General features: G+C 43.6%; 1 long non-coding RNA gene across 2 annotated transcripts in view; it reads right to left on the bottom strand.

Annotated features, from left to right (window-relative positions):
• Positions 1 to 20,217, bottom strand: part of LOC141157285 (uncharacterized) — a 108,216-nt gene extending 87,999 nt beyond the window's left edge. For both annotated transcript variants that reach the window (XR_012247777.1, XR_012247776.1), the window contains exon 1: positions 20,043 to 20,217. This is a non-coding gene — a long non-coding RNA (uncharacterized lncRNA). The remainder of the gene's footprint in view (positions 1 to 20,042) is intronic.
• Between the last annotated feature and the right edge of the window lie 1,741 nt (positions 20,218 to 21,958).

Genomic DNA, 21,958 nt, shown 5'->3' with positions numbered 1-21,958 from the left:
TACTAACGTTTCTGCTGCTCTGGTCTCTTTACCTTCTGTGGGAAGGGAGCAATTTGTCTCATACGATCAGAAAGAAGCTAGTTCTCCCAGGAGGACATTGCAGTCAGTTGACCTTGGCCATGCTATATGGATGAATAATGAAGGATCCAGAGTGTCCTAGAAATAATGGGATGGCATATTCAAGTAGTATGTCACTGTAACAGGTAGGAAAATCCCTTTATTTATACAGCCAGCATCTACCTCCAAGAGGAGCAATTGTAGCTTGCTCCGATCACTGCTGTTTAAACACTTAAATGCTGCTGTCAATCCCTGACAGTGGCCTTTAAAGAGGACCTTTCACCAAATTTTTCATGTTGAACTGAACACATGGTGCAAAAGTGGCTGCAGAGTGGAATAAAACGTTTTTTTTTTTTTTTTTTCATTTCGCCCCGATCGGGACTGAGTGTTGGGAAGCGCAAGGCAAGAAGGAGAAGACCCAGCGTGAGAAGTCGGTCTAGTAAGGTACATAAAGAATGCGGGGTTCCATCAATCGCTCCTGATATATCTGAGAAAGTGCTGAACCCCTGGTCTGGTAGACGCAGTGCGACGCGGAGGCGGACACCCGCACAGTGTACCTGAGAAACTTGAATAAGAACTGTGAGTAAAACTCGGATGACTGCACTCCACTGCCACCGTCAGTTATTTCAGCTGCGCCATCTCTCTCTTCTGCACTACAAGCCCCAACATCACCACCCACCATCAAACTCTACACTGCCCTGAGGCCCGCTCCACCTGTGGGGAGCTGTTCAATCCTAGCTGCCCTATCAACTGCCTCAGAGGTCTGCAGCAGCGCTGGTACAAATTACCAGAAACCACAGGTGGCGTCACGATCAAATTACAAATCCCATATAAACTATCCCCTTTTTGTTGACCGCCCTGGGCCACGGACCGGGCCAGCCACTGTGACATATTCCCTCCAGCATCCATAGGCCCGGACACCGAGTACCCCACTGAGCTGGGGGCGCGTCATCTCTGGCGTCACGAACAGGATATGTGACCAGCCCGTTATCAGCGGGTATTGTGTGCCTAAGGAACTGTTTTTCCACATTGAATGTGGCGCCCGCCCCAGAAGAACGGGCGCCATTATGTGCATGATCAAAGACAACAATATGGAACCTCCCATTGTGGGCCGGGTCCCAGAATGGCGCCAAAAGCACAACCCGCCCCTTGCAACTGTGACCGTCTACATACATGTGTCCGTCAAGGCGGGGAGAACGTCCCTGGGAGTGACCGACAGCAGGCTGCTATGGAACCGCCCCCGAAAAGGGAGGGAAGAAAGAGAGAATGAATGGAGACAGGATGTGGTCCTAACCAGTCTAGACAGACTGCACCCGGCAGCCAGAATGGAAGGAGGTCAGGACCAAACCTCCGCTTCTGGCCTGCAAGAGCTGACGACCCCCCTCACCCTGGAGGGATCAGACGTCGAGCTATCCCCGGAGGATGCGGAATTCCTCCAGAAGTAGATCCAGGAGCTGAGCCAACAGGTGGAATGGGCCCAGCGAGCAGCGGTCGCCAAGTGGAAGAAGGAGCTGCTGGCAGAGATAGAAGCTCGGCAGTAGCCAGCGCCGGGTACCATCAGCCAGATGAACGCCAGGAGGCTGTGTGCAGCACAGGAGCAGGTAGGAAGAGTTCCCCTGTCCCGGGCGCTGAAAGCGTTGACCTGCTCCTGGGCCTCCTACAGCAGCACCCCCCGTACCCAGCCATGTACACCCTGGAGCAGCTGCTAAGCCCGGAACCTCCATCCCCGGGTGCTGTCTCCGCGGGCCTCCTGCTCGGCTCTCTCCCGGAACCACCACCCCCGGCACCCGAGTTGGTGCACGGAGCGCCCTCGTTCGACTGGTCCACCAGGTTTGAGGACCAACAGCAGTGCCCGCTACTCCCGACACCATCGCAACTGGTTGCCTGCCCCAGCGGAGAAGAGTTTAGGTGGGACAACCAGGGGGGGAGCCTGATGGGGTTCCCGCAGGAGACCCAAGCCCAGGCACTGGCAAGAAAGGAGTTCTGCGGATGGGAGCTCCTACAACTGGAGAAGGAGCTGCGCACCCCGCGGGCGCGCTGCGAGCGGTTGGAGGCCCGGAACAAAGCCGCGAAGGCCCAAGTCCAGCAGGCGGAATCTGCCCATCCTAGTCCCCGTGAAGAGGGACTGGTCGTGAATTTCGACTTGAAGGCTGGGTGGGGCTTCATCCGCGATCCCCACTTCAGCAGAGACATCTTTGTAAACCGGCAGGATGTTGAGCCCTATCTGGAGCGGGGCCATCCCGACCGGAATTTGTACCCCGGTGACCGTGTCACCTATACCAGACACCACAGGGAACGCGGGTGGTATGCCCTCCAGGTATACCATGTGGTCGAGGAGGAGGACACGCCCACGCAGTTCATGGCTGATGACCCGGCTGGGTCAGCCAGCAAAAATCAAGAGTACCCCAGGCGGGGATACCATCACTAAGTGAGAGTGAGTGGACAAACTCTAAATAGTCACCCGTAAGGGTACATCTTTGTTTGAGTGACTAAAAAAGTTATGTGTGCATTTGGTTACCCGTCAGGGTATACAGACTTCAGGCTGAGGACTGTGAGCAGCCGAGAACTGATCTTGTATATAGTTTGCACTTCTTAAAGTGCCCTCTACTGGTTTTATATTTGCAACCAAGAGACCTCAGAACAAAAACCCGTTTGGCGTGGCCAAAGACATGGTCCAGCACCAGGATCACTTAAGCCCTGCAGCCACGCCCAGGGCCTACGTTGAGGGTTTTCGGACGGGTCCCTCATGCTGCCGATTTTGCACCTTGCTGAAAAAGAATGGACACCTGATGATAGATTGCACTGTAACCTGTTGAAAATGTGTTATAAAAGAAATGTTTTGGTTTTATAATGTTTGTAATAATGTTAACCTGTAACGTTCAAGAAATGTGCCTCCCATAAAGGGAAGAAAAAGTTTTATAATCTTCTAAGTGATGCATCTGAAAATTTTGTATGTCTAAAATACCATGTTTTTGCTCAGTTCCAGCCTGCGGACAAGCTGTGTTTTACCAGGGGGGAGTGTGGCGCCCCTGAGGGTTCAGTCGCCACAGAGGTACTGCACCTCACCCAGAGGTGTGGTGTCTCCTTTTCTCAGGTAAGGAGGGAGTGCTGCCCGGAACCCCAACACCCGCATTCAACACTACACTTCTCCAGGGCGGCTGGAGGGGCAAGATGCACTATGTCTCCTGCTGAGCCCTGTCCCTGGCTGGAGTGGGGGGAACCAAAGAAAGGGGGAACCAGTAGTGGGTGTGGGTGGAGGATGTAGAGTAGGGGAGCACCATTGTAGGAGGTATATATAGGGAAGCCATCTTAGGGTGGCAGGTCAGTCAGTGAGTGAGTAGTAAGGAGAGGAGGGGAGCAGAGTCTCTTCGGGAGCTCTGCTCCACTAGTGGGGCCTAGTGATAGAGGCCCAAGAGGGGAGCAGAGGAGAAAGACTCCGTTTTACAGAAGGGATCCCAGGGGGTATGGTGAGTGCAGGACGGCACCCGTACACCCTGAATCTGCCAGGTGTCAGAGGGATCAGGCCGCAAGAAGGGGACCGGCCCCTGGACCAGCCGTGTTACTCCAGGTCTCGGCTGGAAAAACCGGAGGCATCTGCACTTCCATGGTGCAGTTGCCACAGTCTCACCCTAGTCACCGTGAAGGGCATCAAGTAGGTCCGGGAACTCCAGGTTGCCCAGAGGGATTTCAGAGCACCCGATCGGGACTGGAAGCGCAGGGCAGGAAGGAGAAGACCCAGCGTGAGAAGTCGGTCTACTAAGGAACATAAAGAACGAGGGGTTCAGTCAAGCGCTCCTGATATATCTGAGAAAGTGCTGAACCCCTGGTCTGGTAGACGCAGTGCGACGCGGAGGCGGACACCCGTACAGTGTACCTGAGAAACTTGAATAAGAACTGTGAGTAAAACTCGGATGACTGCACTCCACTGCCTCCGTCAGTTATTTCAGCTGCGCCATCTCTCTTCTGCACTACAAGCCCCAGCATCATCACCCACCATCAAACTCTACACTTCCCTGAGGCCCGCTCCAACTGTGGGGAGCTGTTCCATCCTAGCTACCCTATCAACGGCCTCAAAGGTCTGCAGCAGCGCTGGTACAAATTACCAGAAACCACAGGTGGTGTCACGATCAAACTACAAATCCCATATAAACTATCCCCTTTTTGTTGACCGCCCTGGGTCACGGACCGGGCCAGCCACTGTGACATATTCCCCCCAGCATCCATAGGCCCGGACACCGAGTACCCCACTGCCCTGGGGGCACGTCATCTCTATGTGTTCCCATGGCAGATTATGAAGCAAGACTATGAGTTTTTATCTGAGATCGTAAGTTTCACTATATAATACAATGTACAGAACAAGTGGTGAAACTATCACAGATTCATATCCCCTAAGGAGATTAAAAAAAAGAAGCAAAATGTAATTAAAACAAAAGTTTTCAAAAATATTAATCAACTAAAAAAAAATGAAAGTTTGAATAGTTAACTACATTTGTCTCTTGCTATTACTTTATTCATTCTTGTTTTACATTATCTGTACATTGCACAAGTACAATGATACATTTCATCTTGTTTGTTCTTCTTTACATGAGTTCATTTACGCTTTTATGTTGTAGTCTTGTTTGTGCGTCCAGCTTTGTCTCTCTTCCTACAGCTGATGCTTTTTCACTACCCACATATCAGCTCTCTATGTTGACCTCTGTCTATCATACCTGCATGACCCCGCACTGCCTGAACACACTCAACACAGCAGGAGAAAGAATGGGAGTGACAGCCTGTCAAATGTTATCATGGGGCTGATGAGAGGGAGGAAGGCAGCAGTTGGACAGGACCTCAGCTGCAAGAATAAACTCATCTGTTGCAGGGCAAGGAGAGATGAGAGCATTGCTCTCATTAGGTTTTTACTCCCTCTCTGTGTTCGGAGAGTCTAGCAAATTGACTGTTGTAAGATTCTTTAATATCAGCATGGAATGCTAAACCTGTAAGCCTTTTTAGAAATAAAAATAATTTTTCTTCCGAGATAAAAATTGTCGAGGTAAGGCCAGCTGGGCTTTCATTGTAGGATCATTTTTCCAAATTTATGTGATTGGCAATGAGATCCAATGGTCAGAACATCTGTCTCTGTTGGTTTTCTGTGTCTGAGAGCAGAGATCATGCGGTCTAACAGATGTATCGCTCAGCAGTCACTTTCAGCAGGGACTAGTTTTCAACCAACAGTTAAACACATGAATTCCATTCATAATCAATTATTGTATTACTTTTACCATGGTTTAAATGCACAGTGAAGGCTGAATTAACATCACTTCTGCGATGCACATTTGGCATATATTCAGGAAAACTTCCCAGCATAAAAACCAACCTTTCCATAGTGTTCAATTAAAATTAGAACAAATCGATTTGGAGGACCCTGTCCAGCAGCTACGTCATTAATTTGTGGCTGTTAAAGGCAGGAGATTAGCGAACTGCTTTCTACAAGTAAGTCTATTACAACAATGGTCTCCAACCTATGGCATTCCATATGCTGTGAAACTGAAATACCACCATATCTTGACACCTAGATTCATGAATTGGGGACCACTAGAGTTGAGCATAAAGATATGCGTTGCCCTGGTTCCGGAGTTGCTCTGGTCTTCCACTGCAGGTGGACCAAGGCAGTCTTCACTTCTTTGACTGAAATCCTTGACCTAGCATCCTGAGCGTCTCTTGCTGTCAGGCTATGTGCACACAATGCAGATTTAGTGCGTTTTTTGTGCGTTTTTTTCCGTGCGGAAATGCAGCAGAAACGCATTGCACATCTTATCCCATGACTTCCTATGACATTTTGCAAGTTCTGTGCACATGGTCAGGATTTTTTCTGCGCGGATTTTAGGTGCGGAAAAAAACACAGCATGACCATTTCTTGTGCATTTCTGCATGCGGATTTGCCTATACAATGCATTGGAAAAACGCATGGCAAATCCGCAAGTAAAAACGCATCAAAAACGCGTGTAAAATCCGCATGCGTTTTTTTCTGCCAGGGACATGCAGAAATGCTCTGTAAAATTTCTGCATCGTGAGCACATAGCATTACTAGACATCATGCAATGTCATGACCATGGAGAAACAGACTGGATCAGGGCAGAGAATTTTTTGATCAACCTTAGAGGCCACTGATCAAAGTTATCTATCTGCACACACTGAAATATAGCATAGAATATTTCAAAAATAACATGAGTCATATTGAAAAAAAGATTATTGCCTGTTTTAATCTCTTTTGTTTTGCATTACTGAATTTATATTTTTAATTTCTAATTTAATCTTATTAAAAATCCATTAAACACGGAGACCCTGGATGTGGTATAACATATCTTTTACATCAACTCTTTGAATATTTCATGTTGCAGTTGAGAGCTGTGTGAGTACTTTTATTGCAGATTTATGGAATATGAAGACATAAATCAAAGGATCACTTCTCTTGTCAGCGTCCTTAGAAAAAGGTGTCTTGGGTTATAGCACATTATTTATTGAGACCTTTCAATGTCCTCAGTGATCTCTCTCTCTGATTCTTCCATGACCTTGAGGAAGGCTGAATATGTGTGGGAGGGAGATGTATAAGAGGGTATATATTTTGAATCCTTTAATTTTTATAGCAAAGAAAGCTGAAAAGTTCCAAAATTGCCATCTTTCCGAGACTATTGTAAGGGCCCAGTAATGAAGTGATGGAGTGCAGCACTGTTACCACATCATGTCATTCTTGTATTAGATATTTTGATGAAGTTTATAAGTCAGTGAAAAAGATAATTCTTTCAACTGATTGTGATATAATTGAGATCGTAATTGATTGTGACATATAATGCATATATTCTATTAAAGATGAGCGAATCTTTTGAAATTCAAATACACCAGCTGAACCAAATTTTTCCAAATAATTGATTTGCAACAAATCAATTTACCACAAATCACAAGTACTGCAAAGCCTTCAATTGCCCTGAAAAATGTGTATAACAATCTTAGGTCTCCCAGGACAGTATTCAACCCTTTACAAGAATTTTTAACTTAAACACAGCCTTAATAGTGTACTAAACATATTTTGACTATAGGTAAATGATGCTAACCAACAGCCTGTTTAATGTCTCACTGCACTGACATACTTTTGATGCTTTTTACAATGTAAAAATTATCCAAGAAATATCCTTTTTTGGTGGCAGATGCCTGTCATGCTTTGGTGTTTACACACAGGGGGTGTACACCGAAAGATCCATAGTGTTTTTACATATGGAGATCCAAAAATGATCTCTTTTTGAAGAGTAACAACAAGTTTATTGTATTGAAAATGAAGAAGCTATGGCCTTTTAACAAGCATTCCAAAAATAACCCCTGTTTTGGTAGGTAGCAATAGGTTTTATTGTTTGGAAAGTGACGAAGTAAACTTTAACAAGCAGTCCAAAAGTTTTTCTTTTTTGAGATCAGCAGCAGGTCTGTGTTTTGGAAAATGAACAAGCAAAATTATCCCTTTTTTGGGAGCAGTAGTAGGTTTTCTGTTAGAAGAAATTGAAGAAGAAATGGCAACAAGCAGTGCAAGATATATCCTTTTCTGCTTCAGTAACAGATCTGTTGTTTGGAAAGGAAATAAGTGATGATGTTTAAAATAGCCATAAAAAATGTATCCTTTTTTGATAGCAGCAACATGTTTGCTGTTTAAAAGGTAAAGAAACAATCGCTTTTTAAAAGCAGTGTAAAAAATGATCCTTTTTTGGGTGCAATTTGATGTTTTTATTTTCCTTGTGTATGTTAGGGTTCACAACAGTATTACAGTATAGCTATAGAAAAAAATGGTCAGGCAGGGGGTGTATACTATAAGCAGTGGCAGAAACTATATAATATTTACTATGAATGGATGGGCAAGGAGATGTCCAGCTGTGAGGGGCTAACACTGGCAGCCCTGGCATCAGCAGTACAGAATAGCTGTAGAACACAATGGACAGGTAGGAGATATGAGGCTGTCCAGTAGCAGTGGCAGTGGTAATGGCAATAACTGCACAATATAAAATATGATGGGACAGGCACGGATATGTTTGGCTGTGTAAGGCCAGCACTGACAACCCTGGGCAGCAGTACAGTATACATATAACATGATGGAGAAGCAAAAGATGTCCAGCTGTGTGGGCTTTTGTTGCCCATGTTCATAAGCTGCAAAACAGCTTACAAAACTGAAAAGACTGAGGGTGGGTAGTGGATTCAAAGTTCTACTCTATTGCTGGGGGGATGGAGTCTTGTCCACTGTGGAGGATGCAGAGGAGGTGGATATGCAACGCCTGGTGTTGAAACCAGATCTAGCTCCCAACCACGAAGGCTTCACTATCTGTCCTGATTACAGTTATGCATTGATGATGCTCAAAACATTGAAATATTGGACTATGAAAGACATGTTCTGACCCTGTACATAATATCTGCTCCACATGTTGATGGTGCAATGCACTTTTGAGCTCAATTCTAAGTGCAGCCCATGTTCTCCTGCACGGGAGAGCACAGAATGGGCACCACTTTCTGGGTAATGGTGGCTGGGTTTCTTCCAGCAAAGCTGAGTGCACATCATTATTTCTCTATAGGCATTGGAATCCACTAAGTGGCACAGTGGTGAATCCACCAGCAACAACTTACCCAGGTGGGAATTAACTTTAAACAAAAGCGAATGACTGGGAGCATATGACAATTTCCTGACCACACAAACAGGTATGGATACTTGATAGTGCGATGGAGAAGACAGATAAGAAGGAGTTGGAGTATGACAAGCAGTAGATGATGATGATGTTGACATGGTACTACTTGAATGTGCGGCTTGGCTACCAGAAAGATGAGCACGAGGGAAAGGGGTAGGATGATAGTTTGATCTTTGCTCATATTGCTGGCCTGCTTGCTTTTCCCACATTAGCAAGTAATGCTACTTCGTGTGCTGAGGAAGAACCTTAATTCCTAGTCTATTTGACCAGGGGTGTCCACTATTTCTTTTCTTCCTGCAGAGCCAGCACACTGCAAAATACTAATCAGCAAGCAACATGGAAAAGATTTCTCACACATGACGTGCCTACACATAGGACTTGCCCCAAGACCACAACCATGACTAGAACTTTCAGGTGATATTGAGCCTCTTCCACCAGCTGACTGCACAAAAAATAGATCTGCCCAAGGATCAGATTTGTTTTTTATCACCGATGTCACCATCCTCCTCCACTGATGAAATCACCGGATATCACCTCCTCATCACCCAATGTGATTCCCACATTCTGTCTCCCCAAAATCATCATTATCATTATTCCTGACATTTTTCTAAGTATGGGAAATGTCCTAAGCTCTTTGAGCCTCCCCCAGTCTGATTCCCACCTCTACATTTTCCCTGACTGAGAATACTACTACCACCTCAGCTGTCACTGTCAGTGTCCCTACTACTGACTGAGCCTTCAATGCAACTAGGCATTTGATTGAATTATATCCTGGCTGACTCTTCATCTCATCCAACTGAAAAAAGTTGTTGCAAAATATCTTCTTCCATAGCTTCCAGAATGCTGTAGCTTAGGGAACTAAGAAGCAGAAAAGATAGCATTGTCAGTGACGGGACTTAAAGTCCCTTTTTAAGGAGCAGCAACAGGTTTGCTGTTTTGAAAATGAAAAAGTAATGGCTTTTTAACAAGCCTTCCAAAAAGATTCCCTTTTTTGGCAGTAGCACTAGGTTTGCAATATAAAAGGTAATGGCCATAGATGAGGACTGGGGGACTGTACAAAACACTGACTCAAAGTAATGGTGTGATTATCAGAGGTACAGTAGCATAATTCTGCTGATTCAGATTAGTGATGTGCCTTATAATCCATATCATACTGCACTTCCTCCCCACTAATATGCTTTCAGAAAGCAAAATAGGACAATTGTGGCCAGCGTGACTCATTTATGATGTTGAGAAAACACCTAAAAAAATTACATTGGTTTACATAGAAAAATACTGTGTAACATTGGCATCTATTGTCAAATGTACAAGTATATGTTTATAGATATTGTTCCAGGAATTATTCAGTACATTGTTCTATTGTCTTTCTGTGAAGCGAGGCGGTTAACAACTCTCAGCGAGCCTCCAACGTGAGGTTAATTCTGTCTACTGAGCTGAGGAATGGAGTAAATAAAGTGTCAGATGTTATGTGTCCGCAGGAGAGAGTTAGCAAGGAAGAGGGTGCTGTGATTGGATGTGATGGGAGCAGGTACAGGTTCACACTGCCACTGTCTCTCTCCATCATCTGCGCAGGAAGCCAACTAATGAGAACAGAATTGCTCGACACAATCTATAGCGTCCTTTTGTGGCTCTGCACTTTGTATGTTCAGCATATGAATGTGCCTTATTATAATTATGTATGTGATTTTTCTGAGTATGTGTGTGACTACGCTGGTGCATAATGAATGTAAATTTACATTAACATATGTTTCACATGTTCTGAAATATGTCGTATGATCATTTTTCTAATCAGAAATGTACAAAATGGATTGTTTAGGGAGTCAAATAACTCCCCCTCTCTTCCTTTGGCATTGACAGCATTCTGAACTTATATAGGGGTTTTCACACTCATTTAAGATATGGCATATTGCTAGGAAATACCACGACTTATTGACTGGTGGACCAGACCTTTGACTGCGGGAATCACAAATATTTACTGGAATGAATTGCTTGTTAGGAAAGCAGAGTGGCCACTTCATATTTCTTTGCAATGGTAACATAATTGCTTAATTAGCCAAGATGCATATAATTAAGAGTTAAGAAAAAACATGTTCACATACTCTACCCCCCATGACTCCAGAAGACGATGCTCCAGTGGTCTCTGTAAGTAAAGGAAACAATGACATCCTGTTCTTCAATCATGTGACTCCTAATGCCTGTGAATGACTGCCAAGGTTAGGCGGGACAACAACAGAGGCACATCCAATTATGTTTATTTCTAGTCACCTGACCACTGCAGTCAATCACAAACCACAGCGGTAAGGTGACTAAAGAATGGGATGACATTGCTTCCTGTCCTACCAGAGAGTCCTAGCAGAGACCACCAGAGCGACCTGCATTGGAAACCCTCTTTAATTATTTTTTAACTATGCTTTCCTACCTTCCTTTTTTAAAGTCTGACAATTATTTTAAGTCTTACTAAGCCTTTTTGGTCCATAGGATTGTGCCATATGCACAATGCAATAATATCCAGTAATCTAAGCAGAGGACAGGAGCAAGTGAAGTAGTGCTCCATGGCGGTAAAAAACTGTGCCTTTTAAGACTGTCAGAGTATGTGCACAAGGAGTATAATGAAACTGATTTTCTGTCCAAAAATCTGCAGTACCAGCATTATCAATACCATAAAAATGAGCTGGAACACATGTTGATAGTGCACATTCAGTAGCCAACAAGCATGACCTAAGATAAAAAAAAAGAAAACTAGCAAATACCCTGCAGTAGGTAAATAAGTAAATTTTAATAGTACATCTAAATAACATAGGGTACTTAGGGCACTGCTTTAATAAAATCCATCCTGCCATGGTAAGGTGTACCCGATCAGGATGGTTATATCTCTAATGTAAAATCTCTGTCATGGGTATACCGCGACGGAGAGGGGCCAGAAGACCATGGTGTCTGGTTTCAGGTACTCCAGTGCTGGTTAGAAGCACTTCACCATCATATTAAACAATGCAGGTTTTCTCCTTACGGGTAGTGCAGGGGTTAATCTGTTCAGTTGAGAGCTCCTGAAGCTTTCCTGTTTTGTTGGTCTCAGCTGTTCAGTGTTGGCCACTTCCCTCTGCTATATATACTTGCCTCTGGCACTTAGAGATTGCCAGTGTTAGTTCATATTCCATGGTTCTGGAGTTGGAGATGTTGGTTATTTGAGGAGGCGTTTGTAGTGTTGTTCTGAAGATTGTTACTTGGTGATTTGTCTGTGTGCATATCCTCATCCTCTCCTATTTGTTTTTTTACTTCCTATACTTCCCGGTGTTCCACACTGTTGTTTGTGAGTACATATTTGTATGATTGATATTTTCATTTATCCCTATACGTCTTCCCTTGCTAGTCTGTTTTGTTTATTCTTATACACTACAACTCCCCATCTCCCTGGGTGGGGGAGGGAACAGAAAAGTGCTGTCAGGGGACAGGGATAGACTAGGGTGACCCTAGCTTTAGGGATAGGGAAGAAGCACCTAGCCCCAGGATATCCTGCAACAGTGGCGTGACACTCTCTATGTGCTAGGAGTCCTCAATAGATAGGGGCAGAGCTGGATCCCGGCCTGACTGTTTAACCCCTTAAAAGCCCAAGGCGTACTAATATATACCTGCGCCCTGGGACTTAAGAGCCTGGTACGTATTAGTACGCCTTTGCGATTTCGCCCGCACACAGGCTGTGCGGGCGAAATCGCCGCCGGGTGTCAGCTGATTGTTACAGCTAACACCCGGTGCCATGTGCAGGGAGGGGTCCCGCACCACTCCCGGCACATTAACCCCCGCAATGCTGCGATCGATGCCGTCATGACAACATTCGGGTCACCAGACAGCAGGAAGATACTTTGGTCATGCGCAGTGCATGACCAAAGTATCTTCTGTTTCTGCAGCGCTGACAACCTGTATAGCACAGGGATGGTGCTTCATCCCTATGCTATACAGGCAATCAGAATAAAAAAGGTGAAAGTCCCACAGTGGGAGAAAGAAAAGTAAAAAAAATTAAAAAAATGAATAAAAAAAAAAGTGTAAAAATATATAAAAAAATAATAATCCACCAAAAATAAAAATATACTGTACCCATCAATAAATATTATTATTAGGGTTGAGCGAGTATGTTCTGTCCGAGTATGCTCGGGCCGAGCTCCGAGTATTTATAGTTGCTCGGTGATATGGTTGAATCGCTCCCGTGTGCATCATTTGCAACTGTTTGACAGTTTTATTACATGTGAGGAATGTGTAAGAAATAGACATTCCTCACATGTAATAAAACTGTCAAACAGTTGCAAATCATGCACACGGAAGCGATTCAACCATATCACCGAGCAGCTATAAATACTCTGAGCTCGGCCCAAGCATACTCAGCGAAAGGGTTAATAGAACATACTCGCTCAACACTAATTATTATGAAAAAAAAAACAATAAAAGTACACATATTTGGTATTGCCATGTCCGGAACAACCTGACCTATAAAACTGTCCCACTAGTTAACCCCTTTAGTGAACACGGCAAAAAAAAAAAAAAAAAAACTAAGCAAAAAACAATGCTTTATCATCATACCGCCAAACAAAAAATGGAATAACTCGTGATCAAAAAGATGAATATAAATAAAAATGGTACCACTGAAAACGTCATCTTGTCCCACAGAAAACAAGCCGCCATACAGCTCCATCAGCAGAAAAATAAAAAGTTATAGCTCTCAGAATAAAGTGATGCAAAAAAATATTTTTTTCTATAAAATAGCTTTTATTGTGTAAAAGCGCCAAAACATAGAAAAACAATATAAATGTGGTATCGCTGAAAACGTACTGACCCGAAGAATAAAGCTACCTTATCAATTTTACCACACGCGGAACGGCATAAAAAAAAATAAAAAATAAAAACAATTGCTCAATTGTTGGTTTTTGTTTATTCTGCCTCCCAAAAATCGAAATAGAAAGCGATCAAAAAATGTCACGTGCCTGAAAATGGCACCAATAAAAAAAAGTCAACTCACCCTGCAAAAAACAAGCTGTCACATGACTCTGTCGGCCAAAATATTGAAAAATTATAGCTCTCAAAATATGGCGATGCAAAAACTAGATTTTGCAAAAAAAATGCGTCTTTTAGTGTGTGACAGCTGTCAATCATAAAAACTCGATATGAATCTGGTATCGCTGTAATCACACCGACCCGAAGAATAAAGTTGTCTAATCACATATACCGCACGAGGAACCGTGTAAAAAATAAACTCTAGGGTTAGGGTTGTGCTAGGGTTAGGGTTGGGCTAGGGTTAGGGTTGGGCTAGGGTTAGGGTTGGGCTAGGGTTGGGGTTAGGGTTGGGCTAGGGTTAGGGTTGGGCTAGGGTTAGGGTTGGGCTAGGGTTGGATTAGGGGTTGGGCTAGGGTTAGGGTTGAGGTTGGGCTAGGGTTAGGGTTGGGGTTAGGGTTGGGCTAGGGTTATAGTTGGGGTTGGGGTTAGGGTTGAGATTTTTTTCAAAAGTAAAAAAAAAAAAAAGATTACGATATGGCGACTAGTGTTGAGCACAAGTGCTCGCTACTTGAGTTTGCATCGGGTGCTCGGGTATGCACTGAGTATTGCGAGTGCTCAAGTTCAAGTGACATGCTCGAGTCTCCGCCCCATATGTTTCGCGGCCAAAAAAACCTTGCGGGGATTGCCTGCCACGCATGAGCAATCCCCGCATGTTTTTTTTGGGTGTCTAATAACCGTGAAACATGCGGGCGGGGACTCGAGCATGTCACTCGAGCACGCGCGATACATGGTGCATACCTGAGTACCCGATGCAAACTCAAGTAGCGAGCACTTGCGCTCAAGACTAGTGACAACTTATTCAATATGATGACCTAATGTTATCAAATTCTGTGTTGTACCTCTGGGTTCAAAATGTTCACTATACCCCTTGATAAAATCCTTGAGGGGTGTAGTTTTCAAAATGGGGTCACTTGTGGGGGGCTTCCACTATTTAGGCTCATCAGGGGCTCTCCAAACGCGACATGGCATCCGCTCTCAATTCCAGCCAATTTTGCGTTCAAAAAGTCACACAGTGCTCCTTCCCTTCGGAACTCTGCCATGCACCCAAACACTGTATTTTCCACACATATGGGGTATTGGCGTACTCAGGAGAAATTGCACAAAAGTTTTTGTGGTCCATTTTCTCCTCTTACCCTTGTGAAAATAAAAAATTGGGGCTAAAACATCATTTTTGTGGAAAAAGTTTCATTTTTTTATTTTCACAGCTCCATGTTATATACTTCTGTAAAGCACTTGGGGGTTCAGGGTGCTCACCACACATTTAGATAAGTTCCCTGAGGGGTCTAGTTTCCAAAATGGTGTCACTTGTGGGGGTTTTCCACTGTTTAGGCACATCAGGGGCACATCCGATAATTATTCAAGCAAATTTTACATTCAAAAAGTCAGATGGTGCTCCTTCCCTTTCGAACCCTGCCGTATGCCCAAGCAGTGGTTTTCCCCCACATATGGGGTTTCGGCTTACTCAGGAGAGATTGCACAACAAGTTGCAAGGTGCAATTTCTCCTGTTACCCTTATGAAAATGCAAAATTGGAGGCTGGAAAACATTTTTGTTGCAAAAATGTGAAAATTTTATTTTTACGGCTCAATGTTCTAAACTTCTGCGAAGCACCTGGGGGTTCAAGGTGCTCACCACACATCTAAATAAGTTCCCTGAGGGGTCTAGTTTCCAAAATGTTGTCACTTGTGGGGGATTTCCACTGTTTAGGCACATCAGGGGCTCTCCAAATGCAACATGGCGTCCGCTAATTATTCAAGCAAATTTTTCAATCAAAAAGTCAAATGGCGCTACTTCCCTTCCGAGCCCTGCCGTGCACCCAAACAGTGTTTTTTCCTCACATATGGGGTATCTGCTTACTCAGGAGAAATTGCACAACAAACTGCATGGTGCAATTTCTCCTGTTACCCTTATGAAAATGCAAAATTGGGGGCTGAAAAACATTTTTGTGGGAAAAATGTGAAAATTTTATTTTTACGGCTCAATGTTATAAACTTCTGTGAAGCACCTGGGGGCTCAAGGTGCTCCCCACACATCTAGATAAGTTCCCTGAGGGGTCTAGTTTCCAAAATGGTGTCACTTGTGGAGGGTTTCCACTGTTTAGGCACATCAGGGGTTCCCCAAACGCAACACGGCGTCCGCTAATTATTCAAGCAAATTTTGCAATCAAAAAGTCAAATGGTGCTCCTTCCATTCCGAACCCTGCCGTGCGCCCAAACTGTGGTTTTTCCACACATATGGGGTATCTGCATGCTCAGGGGAAATTGCTCAACAAATTTTGGGGTCCATTTTTTCCTGATACCCCTGCAAAAATAAAAAAAAATTGGGTCTAAAGTAACATTTTTGTGAAAAAAGTTAAATGTTAATTTTTTTCTCCCACATTCCAAAAATTCCTGTGAAGCACCTAAAGGGTTAATAAACTTCTTGAATATGGTTTTGAGCACCTTGATGGGTGCAGTTTTTAGAATGGTGTCACTTTTGGGTATTTTCTGTCATATAGACCCCTCAAAGTGACTTCAAATGTGATGTGGTCCCTAAAAAAATGGTTTCGTAAATTTTGATGGAAAAATGAGAAATCACTGGTCAACCTTTAACCCTTATAGCTCCCTAATAAAAAAAATTTTGGTTCCAAAATTGTGCTGATGTAAAGTAGACATGTGGGAAATGTTATTTATTAACCATTTTGTATGACATATCTCTCTGATTTAAGGGAATAAAAATTAAAATTTTAAAAATTGCAAAATTTTCAAAATTTTTGTCAAATTTCCATTTTTTTCACAAAGAAACGCAAGTGATATCGAAGAAATTTTACCACAATCATGAAGTACAATATGTCATGAAAAAACAGTCTCAGAATCAGGGGGATCCATTGAAGCGTTCCAGAGTAATTATCTCATAAAGTGACAGTGGTCAGAATTGTAAAAATTAGCCTGGTCATTAAGGTGCAAAGTACCTTGGGGGGTAAAGGGGTTAAACACCTGCCAGTGGAAAGCTATATGCACTAAATGCAAAGCCCAAAAGTGGGAGCCACACCCCTGTTTGTACAAAGTACAAAAAACGAAAGCAACACCAAAGAAATTAGCTAGAACACATGTTGATTTAAGTACAATGTGTAGGTGCACATTCATACTTTCGCCACCAACAAGCATACCAGAATTATGAATAAGAAAGGACATGGAAAAGTTATCTACACATTAAGGAACAAATCCACTGTGAAAACTGACCTACGTTACAGATTTGAAATCCACATTAATTTATACTGCTTTTTTTCTCCACAGATTTTACTATTTGTAATTTCACTTCAGAATTTTGATTGCGCAAAAGTCATAATGGATCAATCCCATGTTACTATACCAGAATTTTGCTTTTAACCCAGATCTTGGAAAATCTCTTTAAATTGGATTTAGCTTTTTCAGCCTCACAAAGCACAACGAATCATAAACGTGATGAGCCATTTGAGAATTGCTCAGAATATGTATGTTAGCCAGTGTATACAGACCACTTTAATGCTAATAGGATTTGTTTTGCCCCCTATGAATAAAGTCACAGAAGTAGGAGACATTAATTGTACTTTATCTCATGCTGGGAAGAAGCATATTTGATATGTTGAGAGATGAGATTTAACATTCATTTCTAGCAATATTTGTAGTATTTTGTAGGACTAAACGTAGTCTTGTCATATGATATAAAAGAAACATTACGCTAGCAATAATTCCTCACTGTTATTTCCAATGAAGAACTAGAGTTGTGACTGCAGGCTAGAGATGTTCACACAGCATTATATCATCTTGGGAAAACGGCTACAAAAGAAATCAGCTCAGATTTATCTTTTCGTAGCTAATCAGGGTGACACAGTTCAATTCAGTACTGGCCATGATGATTGTATTGAAACTTCTAGTAACCAGCTTACTAGGATTTTTATATCCGGCACAAGGCAAACACAAAAAAATGTAATAGAATCAATCACTTTACTGTTCTGCTATTCAAACTGAGAGTTAATGCACGTGATCATGTTATAGCTTTGTAAAACTTAATGGAGCCTGTAAAGCATGATCAACGGTTGTGTATGTGGTCTTAAAGGGGTTATCCGGTCTTCTGAGAAAAGTCTAAAGACTTCTGAGTAGTGATGAGCGAGTATGTTCTGTTAACCCTTTCGGCGAGCATGCTCAGGTGCTCGCCGAGTATCTTCAGCGTGCTCGAGAGTTATGTTTTAGTCACTCCGTGCGCATGATTTGCGACTGTTTGACAGCTTTAATACATGTGAGGAATTCCTAAGAAACAGGCATTTCTCACATGTATTAAAGCTGCCAAACAGTCGCAAATCATGTGCACGGCGTGACTCAAACATAACATCCGAGCACGCTGAAGATACTCGGAAAACACCCGAGCATGCTCGTAAATCTCGAGAAACAAACATGCTCATTCATTACTACTCCTGAGTCCTGACAGCATGCAGTGTGCATGCTTTCAGGATTCACCAGTATTGCAATTGAAAGCAGATGGTCATGTAACTACAAGTATGTGAGTTACCTACAGGTAGTCACATGCCAACTAGACATGGTCAACTTCTCTCAAGTGACTTGTTTTGAGAGAAACCAGGCATGTCTAGTCGGAATGCGGCCAAAAGTATGCAAATTGCATATTTGCGGTCATGTGACCACTCATCCTCATCGGCAATACCGGTGAATTCTGACAGCATGCGCACCACTCGCTGTCAGGATTCAGAAATCTGCAGTCACATAGTATGACTGCAGACTTATCAGAAGACCTGACAATCCCTTTAATGACCTTCCATTTGTCTGCAACTTCATACAGAAACATATGGGGGGAATTTATCATTCAGCTTTCTAGTTTATAAAAAAGATGGTAAACTTTCCGTAAGTCAAATTTGTACAAAAATGTTGCACTTTTTTTTACTTTGCACCAGCCTCAGGGCTTAGAGGAGGAGTGGGGAACCTTTTTTCTGCCAAGGGCCATATTGTATATTTACATCATTCTTCGGGGGCCGTACAAATCGTGTGCTAACTCCGCCCACAAAGTACTTTCAATGCAAGCACCTTACCGTTCAGCAGTGAGTGTTCGTGCTCACAGAGCAAGAAGAAATTAAAGTGTCGGCGGCCGTCAAAACACAGCTGCTGGCCCAAGCACTGCGATCCAGGGGAATCTGCCCGGAGGCCAGAGAAAAGGTCATTGAGGGCCGTAAATGGCCCACGGGCCTGAGGTTCCCCGGCCATGGTTTGGAGGAATGGCTTCAGCATGACAAGTTTACTATAATTTAGAACACTGCAACAAATTATATTGGAAATCTGTGCACGCACATAGCTGCCATGAAATGCATTTTCTGGTACACAAACAGCCCAAAGATGTGCCAAATTTATAAGGAGCCATGACTTGTTCTATAGTGACAGCATGATAGTGATAACATAAAAACTGTTTTCAGATAATGTCCTTGGTGGGATTTGAAAAAAAGAACTTGAGCGCTGCAAAGAAACAGAGCTAACTACTAAGTCACTGTGCTGCAAAATTTTGGCACAAAATACCTCCCTGGTGGGACGAAACAAAGATTACAGTGCAGCTTTAAATTCATCCAGAGAGGCAGCAAATACTATAGTGCACAATAAAATACCTCCCCATGAAGTGCCAAACACCACAATGTGGCACAAAATACCTCCCCAGCAGAGCCCAACACTTCAGTGCAGCATAAAATACCTCTCATGTAGTGATGAGCGAGTATGTTCCTTTAACCCTTTCGGCGAGTATGCTCGGGCGAGTGCAGAGTATCTTCAGCATACTCGGTGATATGTTTGAATCACTCCCGTATGCATGATTTGCGACTGTTTGACAGCTTTAATACATGTGAGGAATGCTTAAGAAACAAGCATTCCTCACAAGTATTAAAGCTGTCAAAGAGTCGCAAATCATGCACACGGGAGTGATTCAAACATATCACCGAGCACACTGAAGATACTCAGTACTCGCCCGAGCATACTCGTTGAAAGGGTTAACCGAACATACTCGCTCATTACTACTCTCATGACATGCCAAAAACCACAGTACAGCACAAAATACCACCACAGTGAATCCAAAAAATACTACAGTGCAACACGGTCTTTCCAGTAGTGCTAAATTCCAAAACAATTTAACATCAGAATTTCCATCTATTCACTGCCGGTAACACTTAATTTTCTCTAACCCCCCCAGAGATCCTGCAGGCAGAAGTGAGAATGTAGAGAGAGTTATGCTCCTGTCTCACCTCTTCTGTTGTTCACTTGTAACTTTAAGAGCTCCGACTGCCTCTGAGTACAACCTGTGGTCAAGTTATGATAAGATCATAACCGATCCTTCACCCCTGGCAGGCACTAAGACTGCACCGATGATGTTGTGCTTGATTTATCAGGGCGTTCTCTGCTTTGCCTGTACAGGCAGCCTACAGACTGATTGGAATACCTGGAATGTTTGTTGAGATGTTTATTATTTTGGATGTGTGACAATGTAAAAGAATGAACTGTAAAATATTACAGTTTACACGTTGTCCACTAGAGGGCCAAGCTTTATTAAATACAAAAAAAAACTATCTTGCTTTTCAACTGCTGTGCAAACCTATTATAATCGTCATTGTCATCTCGTTACCACTGGTGGAGATTTATGATGGCAGAATGACAGCTATTGTACCACTGAACACTGCGTAATGTGACACATAAGAGAGATTTGATTTATATATTGAAAAAAAAATAGAAAATAGCAAATTTTTCCAAAATGCACTAGCAGACAATGATTGTTAGCACTACATAAATATATAATTTAGTTTGTTATACTGTATATTAAAGTAGTTGTCTGAAACTAACATTTATTTTAATCTTAAATGTCTGTCTATTTACTGTAATAATCTATCTCTTTTCTAATATACCGTATTTTTCGGACTATAAGACGCACCGGATCATAAAATGCAACCTAGGTTTTAGAGGAGGAAAATAGAAAAAAAATGTAAGCAAAAAATGTGGTCATGATGCACTGTTAAGGGGGAGGAGGTCTGCTGCTGACACTGGTATAGGGGTAATGTCCCCCAATTCTGTTAATATCCCCCATCCTGGTATATATGCCCTCCCCCTCCTATTATATGTGGCCCCATCCTGGTATGCATGGCACCCCTCATCCTTATCCTGGTATGCATGGTACCCTTCATCTCCATCCTGGTATGCATGGCACAGCAATCCCTATCCTGGTATGCATGGCACCCTCATCCCTATCTTGGTATCCATGGCACCCCTCATCCTTATCCTGGTATGCATGGCACTCATCATCCTTATCCTGGTATGCATGACACCCCTCATCCTTATCCTGGTAAGCATGGCACCCCTCATCCCTATCCTGGTATGCATGGCATCTCTCATCCCTATCCTGGTACGCATGGCACTTCTCATCCTTATCCTGGTATGCATGACCCTCTCATCCTTATCCTGGTATGCATGGCCCCCTCATCCTTGTCCTGGTATGCATGGCCACCTCATCCTTGTGCTGGTATGCATGGCCCCCTCATCCTTGTCCTGGTATGCATGCCCCCCTCATCCTTGTCCTGGTATGCATGGCCCCCCTAATCCCCATCACAATGCACATAAAAAAATAAACACTCCTACTCACCTTCCTTCTCTCTCCACACCAGCGCTGCGTCCTGTTTGCCCACACTAATCTCGCCATGTGAGCAGCGCATGGTGTCACTGCCATGCGTGGCTCACAAGGTGAGATCAGTTGCTGGAAAAGTCACTGCTCCCCACGCCAGGACTGTGTGCGCGGGGAGCAGTGACTTCAGGCTCCTTAATAGCCGGTACACAGCGTAGCCGCAGCGTGGCTCCTGCTGCTGCCGAGCGATTGCGTGTGCCCGCTATTAAAGGGCATGAATATTCACCCCTCTCCACTCCCATGGGCATGGAGAGGGGGTGAATATTCATGCCCTTTAATAGGGGGAGCACTGAATATTCATTTTCTTTAGCAGCTGGGACAGTGTAAGCTGCAGCTGCTGCCTCTTGTGCCTCGCTCCTCCGCCGTTAGCCTGCTCCCCCCACATTCCACACATATATATACGCCCCCCCCCCCCCAACATTCGGACTATAAGACGCACCCCCATTTTCCTCCAAAATTTTACACTATCTAACTGCTTTTTTTTTACTTATT

This window comes from Phyllobates terribilis, unplaced genomic scaffold (genome assembly GCF_046119375.1).
Source record: "Phyllobates terribilis strain yellow unplaced genomic scaffold, ASM4611937v1 Scaffold_8__6_contigs__length_399053987, whole genome shotgun sequence".
Lineage (NCBI taxonomy): Eukaryota > Metazoa > Chordata > Amphibia > Anura > Dendrobatidae > Phyllobates > Phyllobates terribilis.
Note: the sequence above shows the minus strand (reverse complement) of the source record. Positions and strands in the feature narration are given on the sequence as shown.